The sequence below is a fragment of the Ochotona curzoniae genome, unplaced genomic scaffold, assembly GCF_017591425.1.
Source record: "Ochotona curzoniae isolate NIBS_2020 unplaced genomic scaffold, NIBS_Ocur_1.0 contig_4501, whole genome shotgun sequence".
Lineage (NCBI taxonomy): Eukaryota > Metazoa > Chordata > Mammalia > Lagomorpha > Ochotonidae > Ochotona > Ochotona curzoniae.
The window spans coordinates 2,613,070-2,628,876 of NW_024466307.1; the positions used below are offsets into that span (position 1 = coordinate 2,613,070).

Genomic DNA, 15,807 nt, shown 5'->3' on the forward strand with positions numbered 1-15,807 from the left:
TTCTTACATGAGGCAGATTAAAAATCAAAATGTAGAGACATGAACGTACATGGTTAGAGACAACACAATGATTTGCTTTTCCCAACCCTACATTTTTTGTATTTATTTTATTTTTATTGGAAAGTCAGACACGCACAGAGGAGGAGAGACAAACAGGAGCGGCCCCAATGGCCAGAGCTGTGTCAATCCGAAGCCAGGAGCCCAGAGCCTCCTCTGGGTCTTCCATGTGGGTGCAGGGTCCCAAGGCTTTGGTCCATCTTCGAATGCCCTCCCAGGCCACAAGCAGGGACCTGGATGGGAAATGGGGCCACTGGGACTAGAACCGGCACCCATATGGAAGCCCAGGACGTGCAAGGCGAGGACTTTAGCCATTAGGCTACCAACCCTAGATTTTAAGACATAAAGTTTAGTTGTTTGCATTGCGACACAGCAGGTTACCTGTTGCCTGGATTGCTCACAGCCCACATAAGTGCTGATACAAGTCCCAGCTACTCGGATTCCAGTCCAGCTCCCTGCTAATGCAGCTAAGAAAGTTGCGTCTCCCAGGTGGGCAGCTCCCAGCTGGAGCTCTGGCTGGCCCAGGCCTGGCCACAGTGAGCATTTGAGGAGTGTACCAGTAAATGGAATATCTCACAGCGTCTCTTCTTCTCTCTGCCTTTCAAATAAATAAAATCTTTAAATAGAAAAGGCAAGAGTTTAAAAATGGAACAGAGAAAGCCAGTATGGGTTTTGATTCTTGCACTGAGTGTCCTTTAGTTGAATTGTCGTTTTTCTTTCTCCAGACCTTTCTCTAGTGAGCCTGACAGGCATCTCTCCACTGGCTCTGGAAAAATCACTGCGACTATTTTCCCTTCACATGCCAAGGCACACCACTTTCTTGTCAAACAGCTAAATCCTGTGTATCCGGTGACTTTATAGGAAGCCAGAGCAAGAAGGAGTGAACTAGGAGGCAACAGCTTCTGGGGACAGATTCAGTTGGCACTGCATAGCAGGTTTCTCTCAAGTTTTTCTGAAATGATTATAATGATTCTGCTTGAGTATCTCATATCATAGAGATACTAATGTCATGGAAATACAGGTGGCAGTATTCCATGAAGAAATCTGTTTCCCCAACTAGTATCACTGCTTCCTTCACAACTCCAAGTGGGTGGTGATGATTTTCATTTGCCATAGAGGACCTTTCTACAAGGCCCCCAGGAGCCATGCACCTCCTAATACATGCAGAACAATTCACAGGGCTTTAACTCCTTAAGCAATGAATACACAAGATGCCAGAGTCACAGGTGGCAGCTTTACTGGCTCTGCCACAACACTAGCCCCAACATAAAGAATTTTTAACTCAGCAAGGTCGTCTCTTAATTTGCACCAATATAATAAACTTTTAAAAATTATGTATTTGGGGGCAGGCACGGTAGTATAGCAAGCCAATCCTCTACCCTGTGGTGCTGGAATAGCATATGAGCGTTGGTTCTTGTCTCAGCTGCTCCACTTCCCATCCAGCTCCCTGCCTGTGGCCTAGGAAAGCAATGGAACATGACTTAAGTCCTTGAGACCCTATTCCCATGTGGCAAACCCAGAAGTGGCACCTGGCTTTACATCAGCCCAGCTGTGGCCATTTCGGTCATTTGGGGAGTGAACCAGCAGTTGGAAGACTTTGCTCTCTGCCTCTCTTTCTCTCTCTGTAAAATCTGCCTTTCAAATAAAAAGAAACTTTAAAATACAATAATTTATGTATTTTAAAATCTCTAAATCTTTAAAAATTTTTTAAACTGGAAAGGCAGATATACAGAGAGGAAGATCTTCCATCCAATGACTCACTCCTCAAGTGGCTGCAATGGCCGGTGTGGCATCGGTCTGAAGCCAGGAGCCAGGAGCCTCTTCCGGGTCTCCCACGTGGGTGGAGGGTCTCAAGGCTTTGAGCCGTCCTTGACTGCCTTTCTAGGCCACAAGCAGGAAGCTGGATGGGAAATGAAGTAGCAGGGACACAAACTGGAGCCCATATGGGATCCCAACTGATGCAAGGTGAGGATTTAGCCACTAGGCCACTGCGCTGGGTCCAGGTGTGCAGATTTTTGACAGCCACGTGAACAGATGGCTGCAGAGAAGATGGCCTGTGCTTTGCAGAGACACCAGCATGCGGCCGGGAAGCTGGGTCACAGGACACTCCCTGGTGGCCCCTTTGTGTTCAGATGGTTCCAGGCCTTGGCAGAGACCCGTGGCAAGTGCCAGGCAAGATGCCAGGTGTGGGTGTGGGATGGCAGAGGCCCTCTGAGTCAGCCCTTCTAATTCCTGCTTGGAAACGGCCTCAGTGACTGCCTCTGTCTTATGTAGTCTGTCCTCAAGCAGCTGCTGATGAAAGCAAAGCCTGGATACCAGGGTTAATTACACAATTACCATGTGCTCTTATCATGCTGTTGAAATGTTTGTAAGAATGGTCAAGATTCTATCTACCCTGGCTTAAATCCCAGCTGAATAATTTACCAGCTATCTGACCTTGGGCAACTCACCTGAGTATTTTAAATCTTTTATTATCCTTGTAAAATGTAGAGTCTAGTAGGGGCCAGTGTTGTGGCATAGCGCCACCTGTGATGCCAGCATGCCATGTGGACGCTAGTTCACGTCCCGGCTGTTCCACTTCAGATCCAGCTCTTGCTAATGGCCTGGGGAAGCAGCAGAGACCAGCAGAAGAGATTGGGTCCCAGCCAGCCTGGTGGAGAGGCCTGAATGGCTCCTGGCCCCAGGCTTCCGATGAGCTCAGCTCTGGCCATGGTGGTCAACTAGGGAGTAAGCCAGGGCATGGAAGATCTTTTCTCTGTATCTCTCTGTGATTCTTTCAAATAAACAAACAAATAAGCCTTCAAAAAAATTCTGGAGCTAATACTAATATGTATGAGGTAGAAATGTTAGTTGGTGATTCAAGTAACATGTCAAAGCAAACACATGGCAAGCACCTGATACTATCTGCTGTTACTTCTGTCATTGCTGTGACAGCAGCTTTCGCAGGCACATTACAAGGGAGCTGAATTGGAAGTGGAGCAGCTGGGACTTGAATCAGCACTCATATGTGATCTCAGCACTATAGGTGGCAGCTTAACTCACTCTGCCACAGCACCAGTGCCTGGTCTCAAGTTCTCAATGCTTCACCCATATTCTTGCCTAGTTTGTGCTACTGTGGGACAATGAGGAATTAGCTATACTAACAGTTCATGCAGAACACAACATATTTGAAAGAATGAGAAATATACTTAATTTTCCACATTAGAGCAAATACTTCCGCACAGTTACAACAACCTAGATTCATTTAGGCTTGGCTGGGCCCTTAGGAAATAATTTCCACTTCTTATTAATACAAAGAACTTTCATTAAGTTCCCTGGATATGACAACCCTTTATATTACATTAATCTTTTTTTTTTTAATGTAAAGATCTATTTATTTTTATTGGAAAGGCAGATATACAGAGAGGAGGAGAGACAGAGAGGAAGATCTTTTATCCGTTGATTCATTCCTCAAGTCGCCACAATGGCCAGAACTGAGCCAATATGAAGCCAGGAGTCAGGAGCTTCTTCTGGGTCTCCTGTGCAGGTGCAGGGTCCCAGAGCTTTGCCCCGTCCTTGACTGCTCTTCCAGGCCACAAGCAGCGAGCTGGATGGGAAGTGGGGCCGCCAGGATTAGAACTGGTGTCCATATGGGATCCCAGTGCATGCAAGGAGAGGACTTTAGCCTCTAGGCTGCACCAGGCCCGAGACTGCATTAATATTAAAAATGTTGAAAGACAACAGGGCATAGCAGATTCATTTTTATAAAAGTTGTTCTTCAAATGGTTAAGTGGAATGTCGGAGCCAACAAAGGCCGAGCTACTGACCTGTGTGACCTGAAGAAAGCATGGGGAGCAAATCAGAACGGGCAAAAGGCTAGAGGCAGAGACCCTGACCGGGCAGGCCGCCGCTGCACAGCAGGAAGACGGTTGTCCTGGAATGGTCTGGAAGCCGGCGGGGGGACAGGGGACCACCAATGGAGGACAGCACTATTTCCACGCACAGAAATCCCACATGTAGAGACATTACATCCAGCACTTTCCTAACCTAACTTATCTGGACGAGACACACGTTTTAATTACAGCCGTGATTACTTTTACATGGAATCTTCACTTACGCTCTGGTACTGTGAAAAGTTTTTGAAAAAAGAAAAAAACAGAATAAAAGCATGTATATTTTCATGTTAAAGAAAACACCCTGAAATCCATGCGGTTTCTTCAGAATGCCTATTTTCCCACAGACTTTTTAAAGATCTGGCATCTGCATGGATTTCAAAAACACTTTTGATCCTAAATAAATTTGTCTTTTAATTCCATCACTCACGAATGTCTTGAAGTGCCCTGTTATTTCGCTCAAGCCGTGAGCTGAGCAGTGCAAAGGAACACAGCAGCGACACAGGAGTCTCACTATGCCTCACAGCAACTACTGACTGGATGCGTCTTCCTAGAAAGCACCTGGGAATCCACAGAAACAGAGAGCAAACAGGGGACCGGGATGGGCAGACACCTGAGCCTTCACTGTGAGCGGCTTGCTCCGGGGAACCCTGCACACTAGCGCCTGCCTTTTGGATTAGATGCTGTCCTAACAGGTGTGAAGTGATACCTTACCGTGCTTTCAATTTGCATTTCCGCACAAAAGCTTTTTACACTGCTGGTAGTAGAAACAACACTTGGAGTGAAAGGTAGTTCATTATTTCATAATATTATTACACCAATCACGAAATGGGAATTGAGTAAGAACAGCTCGTTTCAAATGCCAATGTTTGCTCAGCGAACAGAACCTGAGGAACCATCTGAGCATTTCGTATTGACTCTGATGGAAGCTTCTGGATGCTGCTTTCTGCAAGGACCTTCAGGACTGAACAGCAGTGTGCATGAAGCCAGTCAGCACAGCAGGCTGGCGACTGTTGTGCCTCAAGAGGCTTGCACAGGGCCTCCACCATGAAGGAGTCTGGTGCTGGCCGGCTGCCTAGCATGCACCAAATGCTGAGGGCAGCTCACCACCACGCCTAAACCACAGAGTGCATGTGAGAGCTGGCTTTCCTCCTGGGTGCCTGGGCCCTGGGGTGTGCTAAATGGGGTGTATACACAGCTGGCCCACAGTGATAAAACAAAAACAAAACAAAGAAACCCAAACCGGCCACTGAGGGGCCCAGGGCCCTCCTTGTGGCCATTTCCTGTGTATTACCAGGCATCTCTGCCGCGTCTTCCAGGCTGTGTGAGGACCGGCTCTCGGGAGCCCGCCTCCTCTTTCCTCCCACGTCTCCCTGCCAGTTTTCCCCTTGTCTTGGAGACCCCAGGCACAAGCTGCTCTTATTTGTCCCAGTCTCATTAAATGGAGAAACAGTTCCCCCTAATACAAGCAAACACATAACAGTACTCCGATATGTCCCATTTCCAATTAGCGATGCCTGAAGCTCTTTTTAGGTAAAAGCAGAAGCAAAGACAGATTTTATGGTAACAACTATTAGGTAACAATTTAGGAAAGAAGAAAAACTAAGTAAAAAAACTAAGTAGGGCAGCATGTACATGCATGGCAGGCAAATGGAAAGAACTGAGTGGGGGTGAATGGAGGGAAGTGGGGACACCACATTTTAAGCAGGTGGTGCCACCTGTCCAGCACTCTCTGTGGGATGCACACCAGCCTGGCTGCTGAGGCCTGATGAAGGCAATTGCTGGCCTGCTGTGTCATGTGCCAAGCACCCTGCGTGCACTGCTTGTAAGTCATGGTACAGACCACATGACATCCCGCTATGTGCCAAGCAGTACACACTACCAAATACTAAGGAGGTGTGGCTTTCTCATTTCATAGGAGAGACCATGAACTCTAATTCACCTGCAAGCCACTGCAGAGATGTAGCCCACTGTGGGGTCCCTGCGATTTCTTAGCACAGGGTCTTCCTACCACTCTGGCTTCCACACAAAGGCAAAGCAGGACATTGACTCTAGGTGTTCACACAAGCCTGTCTGTGTCACACACACACACACACACACACACACACACACACACACGTACTTCCGGAAGTTCCTGGAAACAAAAGATAAACTGGTTTACATACCAAAAACAAAACAAAACAAAATGAAACAAAACAAAAAACAAAATAAATATCCCCGAAAATCCATGTCGTTTTTTTATAATGCCCATTTTCTTTTCTTATAGATTTTTAAAACTATTTATTTTTATTGGAAAGGCAGATTTACAGAGAGAGGGAGAGAGCAAGAGATGTTCATCCCCCCTCCCCCATTCACTCCCCAATTGGCCAAAACCGCTGCAGTTGAGCTGAAGCCAGGAATCAGGAACTTCTTCTGGGTCTCCCATGCAGGTGCAGGGTCCCAAGACTTTAGGCCATCCTCTATTGCTTTCCCAACACATAAGCAAGGAGCTGGTTGGGAAGCGGAACAGCCAGGACAGGAACCAGTGCCCATATGGCATGCTGGCACTTAGCAGGCAGAGCATGAGGTTATTGAGCTGCTGTGCCAGCCCACCCAACATCTGTTTTGAATGAGCTTTCTGAAGATATCCCACATACAATAATTTCAAAACCTTTGCACCAAACTAAATCTATTAGTTCCCTTTCCTTTTCACATATCTGTCACTTCTCTACGTTACAAAGTCGCAAACTTATATAAGGGAACATAACTGGACAAGTGTCCACACAATTGGTTGAGCGCTCAATATCAGTAATCAAGCACAACTTCCACAACAGCTATAAAATAATCACATTTTTTAAAAATTCATGAACAAATATGAAACCTTTCTTTGGAGAGAAGCTGTTTTTAAGCAACAGGCTAGAGGATGGAAACTTTATTTTAGAGCCAAACAAAAAAATGAAGATTATATATTAAAAAATTCAGGACTTGAACAACCACCACATAGTAGCAAGTAAACTCTTATATGGACAGCTCATAAAGTATAAGAGCGGTTTAAAGACAATAAGGTGTATTCTGAGATAAGAAGACTGTGATCACAAAAGAAAAACAGGGAAGTCTATGAACTAGAGCATGAGAAGTTCAAATTAGAAGTTTAATAACCCCAAACAACTCAAGACTTTCACCAAGAGACTCTAAAACAATAAGTTGTTCTTTAAATAAATTGAAAACAGGAAGTCAGATGCTCTATAGCTGGTCCACTTAAACTGGGTAAAAACAAATACACCCATGCATGAAAAAGCATACAGGGAAAAGTAAGCTGTATGTGACAATTTCTACAGAGCTGCATGTTTTTCAAGGATCATTTATATACAGCATCTTGCCCAAGTTGGGCAATAACTCTCTAAGAGTCACATGGGGCGGGGGCAGGGAGGGAGGAGGCCAGACAAAGGAACCAATAATAAAGAAGGGCTGACAACAGGGCCGCGTTTTCTCTAATTCTTAAAAGGGGGCTTTCTCTCCCCCGTTGACACATGGTTTCACAGTTCGTCTCTCCAAAGTTGTCCCACAGATACGTTTGTGGTGGGGTGAGGGGTGGCAGGCAGAAGGATGAGGCTCTGGCCCAGAGGTTGTAAAGGAGTTTATCCAAAAGACAGAGTGCAGGTGACCTGCTGGGTCACATGTGCAGCAGGAAGTGTCCCAAGCGAGATGGGACACACGTGCAGCAGATGCCATCCCACACGCCAGTGGCCCATCTAAGGTACACAGAGCTGGAGAGACCCCAGAGCCATCACTGCAACAAAGAAAATGCAGAGTATCTATAAATGATTCCAGAGCTCCCTGACCCCATCGGAGAGCTCCACTCAGTACAGATGGCACCTGCAAGGACTAAGGGACAGCAGCGGCTGTGGGAGACAGGTGAAAGCAAGGCTGAGAAGGAGACCTTGGCCAAAGGGGCAATGAACTGCTGCGTCCCAAATACTTGCAGACAAATCGAGGGGGTGAGACTAGTGGGAGACTCCCTTGGTGGGCGGCCTGGAGGAGGGGGAGGTGAAGGACATGAAAAATGCACAAAGCCTCCTCCTCTGCCCTCAGAGGCCCTGATCCGGAGGCCACCAGGGAAGCAGGAAAGCCAGCAGCCCTCAGGGCACTGCGCAAGACCCCTCAGAACTGGGGAACAAGAACGTAGTACCCTTACTCCAAAGCTGGGGCAGAGGCAGGAAAACATCCTGAACTGAGACCTGCCCGCCACTGGGGAGCACTGGATTGCAGGGTCAGGGACAACCTTGCCAGCACCCTGCCAGAGGCCAGGCAGAGCCACACCAGGCCCTGCCATTCTCCGTGACAGGACTGCAAAGTGTGGACAGCTCAGTAAACACAGCTCAGTAAACACAGCTGCAAGACAGAGAAGAACTTCTCTAGGTTCAGTACTGGAGATGAAGGCAGGGCAGACACTGAGTCAACCCTCCGGCCACTCTGGTGAACACAGGCCAGACTCCCAGTGGCTGAAAGCGTCAGCCCGATGAGGGGGGCCCAGCTGCTCCACTCATACAGCGCTGGACCAGAAAATGAGGAGACATGCCCATCTCTAGTCACACCTCAAATGTCCCTCAGCTTCTATCAGCCTACACAAACTAGCTTTCAACAAAAGCATACACACACAAATCCACACACAGTTCACAAAGAATCAAAGACAAATGCTGGTGAGACAGCTCTTGGAACTAGCAGGGAATGTAAAACATTTGTAACTGGTAAAGTACGCTGAAGGGTCTAGTAGGAGAGAAAGGGCACAGGATGACCAAATGGGAAACTCCAGCAAAGCGATGAAAACCGAAAGAACACGAAACTGAAATGCTAGAAATTAAAACAAGCAAACATGGGAACAAGACTGCTTTTGACCAACATATCGAGGAATACAATATAGCAAGGAAAACAGCAGTGAACTCTCAAGTAGCTCAAGAACAAAGTACTCAACCTGAAGCACAAAGCAAAAGGAAAGTAGGGGTAACAAACCAGAACTCACGATCCTGGGGTTCTAGGATAGCATCAGTATGGTATGCTGGGAAAGGAAGAATAAGGGAAAAGAAAACACAGATCCAGATGTTCAGATAACATCAAGGCCGCAGCCTCCACCAACAAAAACCCACCTTGACACATCATCTTCAAATCCTAAAACAAAAATCTTGAAGGCATCCGGACATACAGAGAACAACAGGAATCACAACACACTTCTCAGCTCAACATTTGCTGTCCAGAACTCATTGAGCTGCTGAGACAATGACAGCTACATGAGAATTCTACCTCTCAAAACACAGAGACGCCACGCTTCACGGGGCAGAGACCAGGCCAGCCCACCGTGCCCTAGCCTGAAGGACCTGGAGCACAGGACCTGGCTGACGGCATCACTGCTTGGGACACCACCGCTCTGAATTGTGGGAAGTCGGCCAACACACTGGAGGGGCCGCTGCGTGCTGGACGCTGTTGCAGCCAGCGGGGTGAAGAGGAGAACACGGCCTCAGCTGTCTGGCACTCAGTCTCTCCGAAGCTCGTCTTGGAAGCCCTCTCCCACCCCTGCTCCTGAGGGTGGGAGCTCACCCCACCAGGGCCTCCCACACTTCAGTGTCTGACTCAGTCACTGGTTACCGTGTCTCCCCACAAACAGAAACTCATTTCTGGCTCATCAGCACCACGGCTGATCCTGGAAAGATCAAAACGAGAGGACTTCAAAATGTCCGTGGGAAAAAATGAAATTAAAAGATAAAGATTCAAAATATAAATTTCATGTCTTGACATAAGCTTCATCACGTTCCAGACACCTGGGTGAGCACTGATGCTAACTACCTCCATCCCTAGAGAACTGGGACTCCTGAGACCTGAGCGTGTCACGGTAGCTTCTCTTAGGTTGTCAACTGAGGAAAAATAGGTGGGGGTGGGAAGACTGCCACCATGGCCTAGAAAGCTAAGCCTCCGCCTGTGGTACCGGCACCCCATATAGACTCCAGTTCATGTCCTGACTGCTCCATTTCCAATTCAGCTCCCTGCTTATGGCCTTGGAAAGTAGGGAAGCATGGCCCAAGGCTTTGGGTCCCTGCACCCATGAGGAAATCCCAGAAGGGGCTCCTGGCTTTGAATCAGTTTAGCTCAGTCCCTTGCAGCCATATGGGGAGTGAGCCAAAGGACGGAAGATCTCTCTTCCTGTCTCTCCTCTCTCTGTAAATCTGCTTTTCAAATAAACATAAATCTAAAAAATATATGGATGTCTTTGAAAGAATTTTTTCAAGATTAGGAAATGAAAAAAAAGTCAGGAGGCACCAGATCAGAACTTTGAGGAGGATGTTAAACAAAGTCCCACTAAAGTTTTTACAAAGCTGAAGGATGAGTAGCAGCAGCACTCCCAGGGACTCTTCCAGCTTCCTGCAACAGCCTCCTTAAAAAGCAGGTGTCATCAGGCTCTGGGCTGCTGTCGCCTTGGGCCTCCACCTCCCCCCAGACGGTGGCTGAGGGCTGTGCTCTTGACATCATCATTGCTTTGGCTGGACCATCTCCTGGTAGCCACTGCTTTGTTACGCTCTGTTCTCAAGACTGTATCACGAAGTCTTCACTTCCTGTAAACAGTTCTCCCAAGAAGAGGCTCAGCTCTTCATATAGAATTCCCATGGGAAGCAGAGTTGGGCACAACATGTTTGGCATCCATTGAGCTAAAATTTCACTCTGCTTGAATTTTTCAGGTAGAATTGTATAAAGTGAACCAGTTGAGGACCTGTAGTGCCAGCTGCTATTTTTGCTGATCCCAGGTAATCTCTTCAATAGGGACAGAGACAAGATTAATTTTGTCCTGGTGCATTCTGGTGGCTGATCTGCCACGGCCGACCTTAGCATTGGCCGACCTTAGCATTGGCGGGATAGTGTCTCTTTTGAAACAAGTTACCCATCTGTAAACTGTTGACTGTGTTTGTGCACAATCCTGGTAAACTTTTCAGAAAGCATCAATGATTTCATATCATTCACCTGAGCTCCACAATAATTCTAACAGTAGTTCTTGCTTCAATTTTAGCCAAGTCCATGTGTCCTAATAGGGGTACTTCACCTGTACTCGCATCCCTGTTGGTGCCTCATGTCATGTCAACAAGTTAACACATGTCTACTTTGGGGAAAAAAAAACCCACACACAGCTTCTGCACAGCATGCATTTTCCATGAACCCTTTGAAGATACCATGCAAATATACGTTTAATTAAAGAAAGAACAAAACAGAGGGATGTGATGATCCAATTGCCTTGTGAAAAATAACAGAGGATGTAGATTAAAAGCTAGAAATAAGATTAAATCCAAATTACAGTTTTTAGAGATTTCTATTTGTGGACCACAAATAATACCACCTAATCCATGGCAGCGTTAAAGAGCCTACATACTTTTTAGTCAGAAAATAAAGCCCACGCCAACGTTCCACAGCAATCCAATTCAGTGATAAATCACTCGGAATTGCTTTCAGAACCACAAGGGGAAAATGTAAGAACAGCTGAATATGTCCGAGAAAAAGGAAAAAGGATAAGTCAGAAAATTTTAAATTAAAAACCACTTAAGGGAAAAACATTCAAATAGTTACAAATTATTTTCCTAGTTTTTCTTGCCGTAGCAACAAAATAATAAAGTAGGATAGCTATTGAAGTCCCACAGAGAGGCAGTGCTTGCGTGCAGGACTGACTTCATCACAACTCCTCACGGCTGGCTGTCCTGGAGTGTGCTCAGCCCCACAGCACAGCAGCCTCATCCTTCAAGGCAGCCTCTTGCAACCCAAGAGCAATGGATACTGCACCACTAATCCATCCATCCTTCCATCCATCCTTCTATCCTTCCATCCATCCTTCCATCCATTCATCCATCCATCCATCCACCCATCCTTCCTTCCATCCATCCATCCATCCATCCATCCATCCATCCATCCATCCATCCATCCATCTATCCTTCCATCCATCCATCCATCCATCCATCCATCCATCCATCCATCCATCCATCTATCCTTCCATCTATCCTTCCATCCATCCATCCATCCATCCTTCCATCCATCCATCCTTCCATCCATCCATCCATCCATCCATCCATCCATCCTTCCATCCATCCTTCCATCCACTGAGCTGATCACATGCATATGAAGTTCTTACATCGGAGTGTCCAGCCATCCTTGCACAAGAGTGGAAAAACAGTAAACCAATTGTAAAATAGCCCTCACCAATACAATGGCTGCTTATTTTATCATCAGACAAAAATCCTTAATTTGGTTTGGCAAAGTCAACTACCGTATAATATCTAAATGGGGGCCTTGGCATTTTCAATGACTCAGTTCAATAACACAATTGTATATACAACGCATCCTCTTTTCCTAAGCTGATCCACACTGATAACATGAGAAAGGTCTAACCTAAAGGAATCTGGGACAACTGTCCCTGTGGTCACGACAATTCACTTCCCTCCCAATACACAACACACTCGTCTCCTTTCTCACCCTTCCCCAAACCTCTCTTATTACAGTCTTAGTGCAAAGACCACCGTGTGTCACCTGGATGAGGGTGCTGAGATGCGCAGATGCTCCTGGGTCCGACCCCTGCAGCCCCAGGCCCACCACTGTGAAGACCTGTTCTTGATCTCTGCGCATCACTTCCTTCACCTGCCTTTTGTACATTTCGCGGTGTCTACACAGTGCTGTTGGCTACACTGACAGACTCAGGAGAGTGAGGGGATCCTCTCACGGCACTTCCCTTGGCTCATGTTTCACATGGAGGACTGAAACCCATTGCCTTACAGCGTATGTCAGGGCCAAGAGAAATCAGAAAAATTGCTGATAATTCTTCTGAGAAGTACACAGGAGTCACCCTGAGCCAAAACAACCAAAGCGGAATAGATGCATCTTGTCCATCCCCACACCAGCCAGGTCAAGTGAGTGGATGTACCAACATAGCTACCCAGGATAAACAAAACAGAAAAATAAGTACACATCTTACCTCAGGCTACAAAGAATATAAGGGGCTTATAAGGATTATATAGATGGCAAGAAAAATTAAACTGAATCCTATAGGACATTAGAGCAAGCATGGTGACAACATGGCAGGTAAAAGAAAGTCTAAAAATGGAATCTCAGATCACCTCCACCTGGTAAGGTGAACCTCAGACTAAGCTCTAGCTTGCCAATACTGATACACACTTAGAAAAACTTATACTACCCTTAAAGGCTTAAGATATGACTTCCCTCCCAGTTGGGGGTCTATGGCCCATTGGGACATTCTTCATTTATGAACAGCTACCCCATGCCAAAAGTACACACACTTAAGTAAGAGATGTGCCCACTTTGGTATCTCTTTCTGTTCTTACTTACCTGTATTTTGACTAACCTAGCAATATGAGTCTGTGTTGTGTGTATCTTACAATTTTGAGTTTCAGATTTCCTTTTGGCACCTGGCAAGCCCATAGGACAAGGCTTGTGTGCTCAGGGCCACATTCATGGTGCCCCGGCTCTCGGAAAGTGGAGCCTCCAATACCTGCTCCCACTCCTCTGTTAACCTGCTTAGATATGAGGCTGTTCTCATGTCTAAATTCATACTGAAATGCAAAATGAACACAAGAAACACTGAAAGGTCTCCCCTGGAGTTACACAGCACGTTATTACAGCAAGCACTTATTAGATCATACTCATTCCCAACGTTTATGCTCCTGCAACTTCAAATATAAATACAAGAAGATTAAGTTCATGTTCATCTTAAATAGTTTCCCTTTTACACCCTTTCGTACCAGCAAGTTTCAACAGGGTGATTTTTAAAAAAGATTTTTTTTTTTCATCAGAAAGCAGATATATGTAGAGAAGGAGATACAGAGAGAAAGAGCTTTCATCCACTGGTTTAATCCCCAAGTGGCTGCAATGGTGGAAGCTGAGATGATCCAAAGTTGGGAGCTTCTTGGCACCATGTGGGTGCAGGGTTGCCAAGGCTTTGGGCCATTCTCTACTGTCCTCCAAGGCCACAAGCAGAGAGCTGGATGGGAAGTGGAGCAGCTGGTATATATGAGCCAGTGGCCATATGGGATCCCGATGGCAGATACAAGGAGAAAGACTTAGCTACTAGATTACCATCCAGAGCCCCAACAAGGTGATTTTTTTTTTTTAAAGAGAAAGATATCAGTACTGCATCTATAGCCACTTGGCAAATAAAAAAAAAAAAACGAAGTAAAAAAATTCATGCTCTCATACATAATGATCAGAAAAGAAACCAAATAGATAAATGTAAAAAATTAGAAATTTTTTCACAAAAGCTACTGCCCAAAAAAGGTTAACACCAGTTATAGAATAAAGGAAAACAAGTTTTAGCAATAATGTGAATAAGGAACACTTGCGTCCAGTAGGTTGAGGTAACTACCATACAGAAACACATGGAGCTTCCTCAAAGAACTAAAAATAATTACTATCTGATCCAGCAACTCCGCTTCTGGAGACAGAGCCAAAGAAACCGAATCTTCAACAAACAACTGCCCTCCCATGCTTACTGCAGCATTACTCCAAACAGTCATGATATGGAATGAATGGAAGCGTCCACCGGAGAAGAGATCAGTGACAAAACTGGGACCCTCGCAGTGCACAAGGGCAGCCCCTTGGTTTAAAAGGAAGGAAACCCTGCCATTTGTGACAACGCGGATGAGCCTGGAGACATCAGGCTAATGAAATAAGCCAGTCTCAAAAGGACAAATGCAGATACTGCACGACTCCATTCCTACGTAAAATCGAAAATAGCTGAGCTCACTGACCCCAAAGAAGATGGGGAGGGAGAAACGGTGAGGTGTTGGTCAAGGGCACAGAGCTTTGGTCACTAGGATGAGCACACCCTGGAGATGTGCTGTGTGATGCGGGGCATGACTGACAGTCCTGTGTTGTCTGTTTCAACATCGGCTGAGAGAGTTCATCTCATGTCAAGTGCTCTTACTGCAAAAAGACACTTAGAACCAAAATCGAAAGGAACTGGGTGAAAACTCTGGGAGCTAACAGATGGGTTCACAGTGTTGATTGTGACAATGAATGTGTACTTTCTCCAGTCCAATGCGAGCTCATCTCTGTCAACGTCAAGGACAGATGAGCCAGGGCGCCAGACACTAAGGCTGGGCCACCATATTACTTTCTGTCATTACCCAAGAGTAAGAAAAGAGAACAGAATCCAGTTCAGAGACACACCGTGTCCTGGTAGCCACCTAGCTGCCTCTTCTCTACTTGTTCCTCCAGGCGGTGACAGCTTTCCCTGCTCACATTCCCAGAGATGCAGCAGCGAGCTCACTGCCCAGCAGTCTCACACTGACTTACACAGACCCTGCCCGGCACCCTAGCTCTTCCCATCTCTTGGGTGTATCTCTTCCTCAAGCCACTTAGAGGGGCTTACTTCCCACGGCCTCAGGCTGTAGTGTCACCCTTGGAGGTGCAGTGCTGCTCTCCCTAGGCCCACGCCCTGTCCTAAGGGCTCCTTGCCCACAGGATGCCTCCCTCTGCCCAGCAGGAGAGCAGTGCTTCCCTGGAAGGGACTTCATCCTGATGTTGCAGTCCCAATCTTGCTTCCTGACACCCCGAAGGCAGCCCGTCCTGTGTGCAGTTGGTTCAGCAAGCTCAGTCTCCCAGTCACCTCCTGATTCTTACAGGCAATTTTTCTTAAAGAATTCTTCCTCATACTGCCTCCCGCTCTTTTTCTCCATTATCTCCTGATTCTATCAACTGTCTAAGAGCAGATTTGTCATCACTGTTAGAATTGCTCAGGCAAACAACAGTGAGCTAGCCTTCCTAAGAACTAAGAAAAAACCCGACATTTTCATGTATGCATGGCAATGTTGGCTCTCTTGACTGGCTTTTCCTTTAATCCACAATGAATTTATTTGGGAAA

At 46.4% G+C, this 15,807-nt stretch overlaps 1 protein-coding gene across 8 annotated transcripts in view; it reads right to left on the reverse strand.

The window, feature by feature from the left end:
• SSBP2 (single stranded DNA binding protein 2) overlaps positions 1–15,807 on the reverse strand; it is a 172,331-nt gene that overhangs the window by 84,125 nt on the left and 72,399 nt on the right. The window lies entirely within an intron of this gene.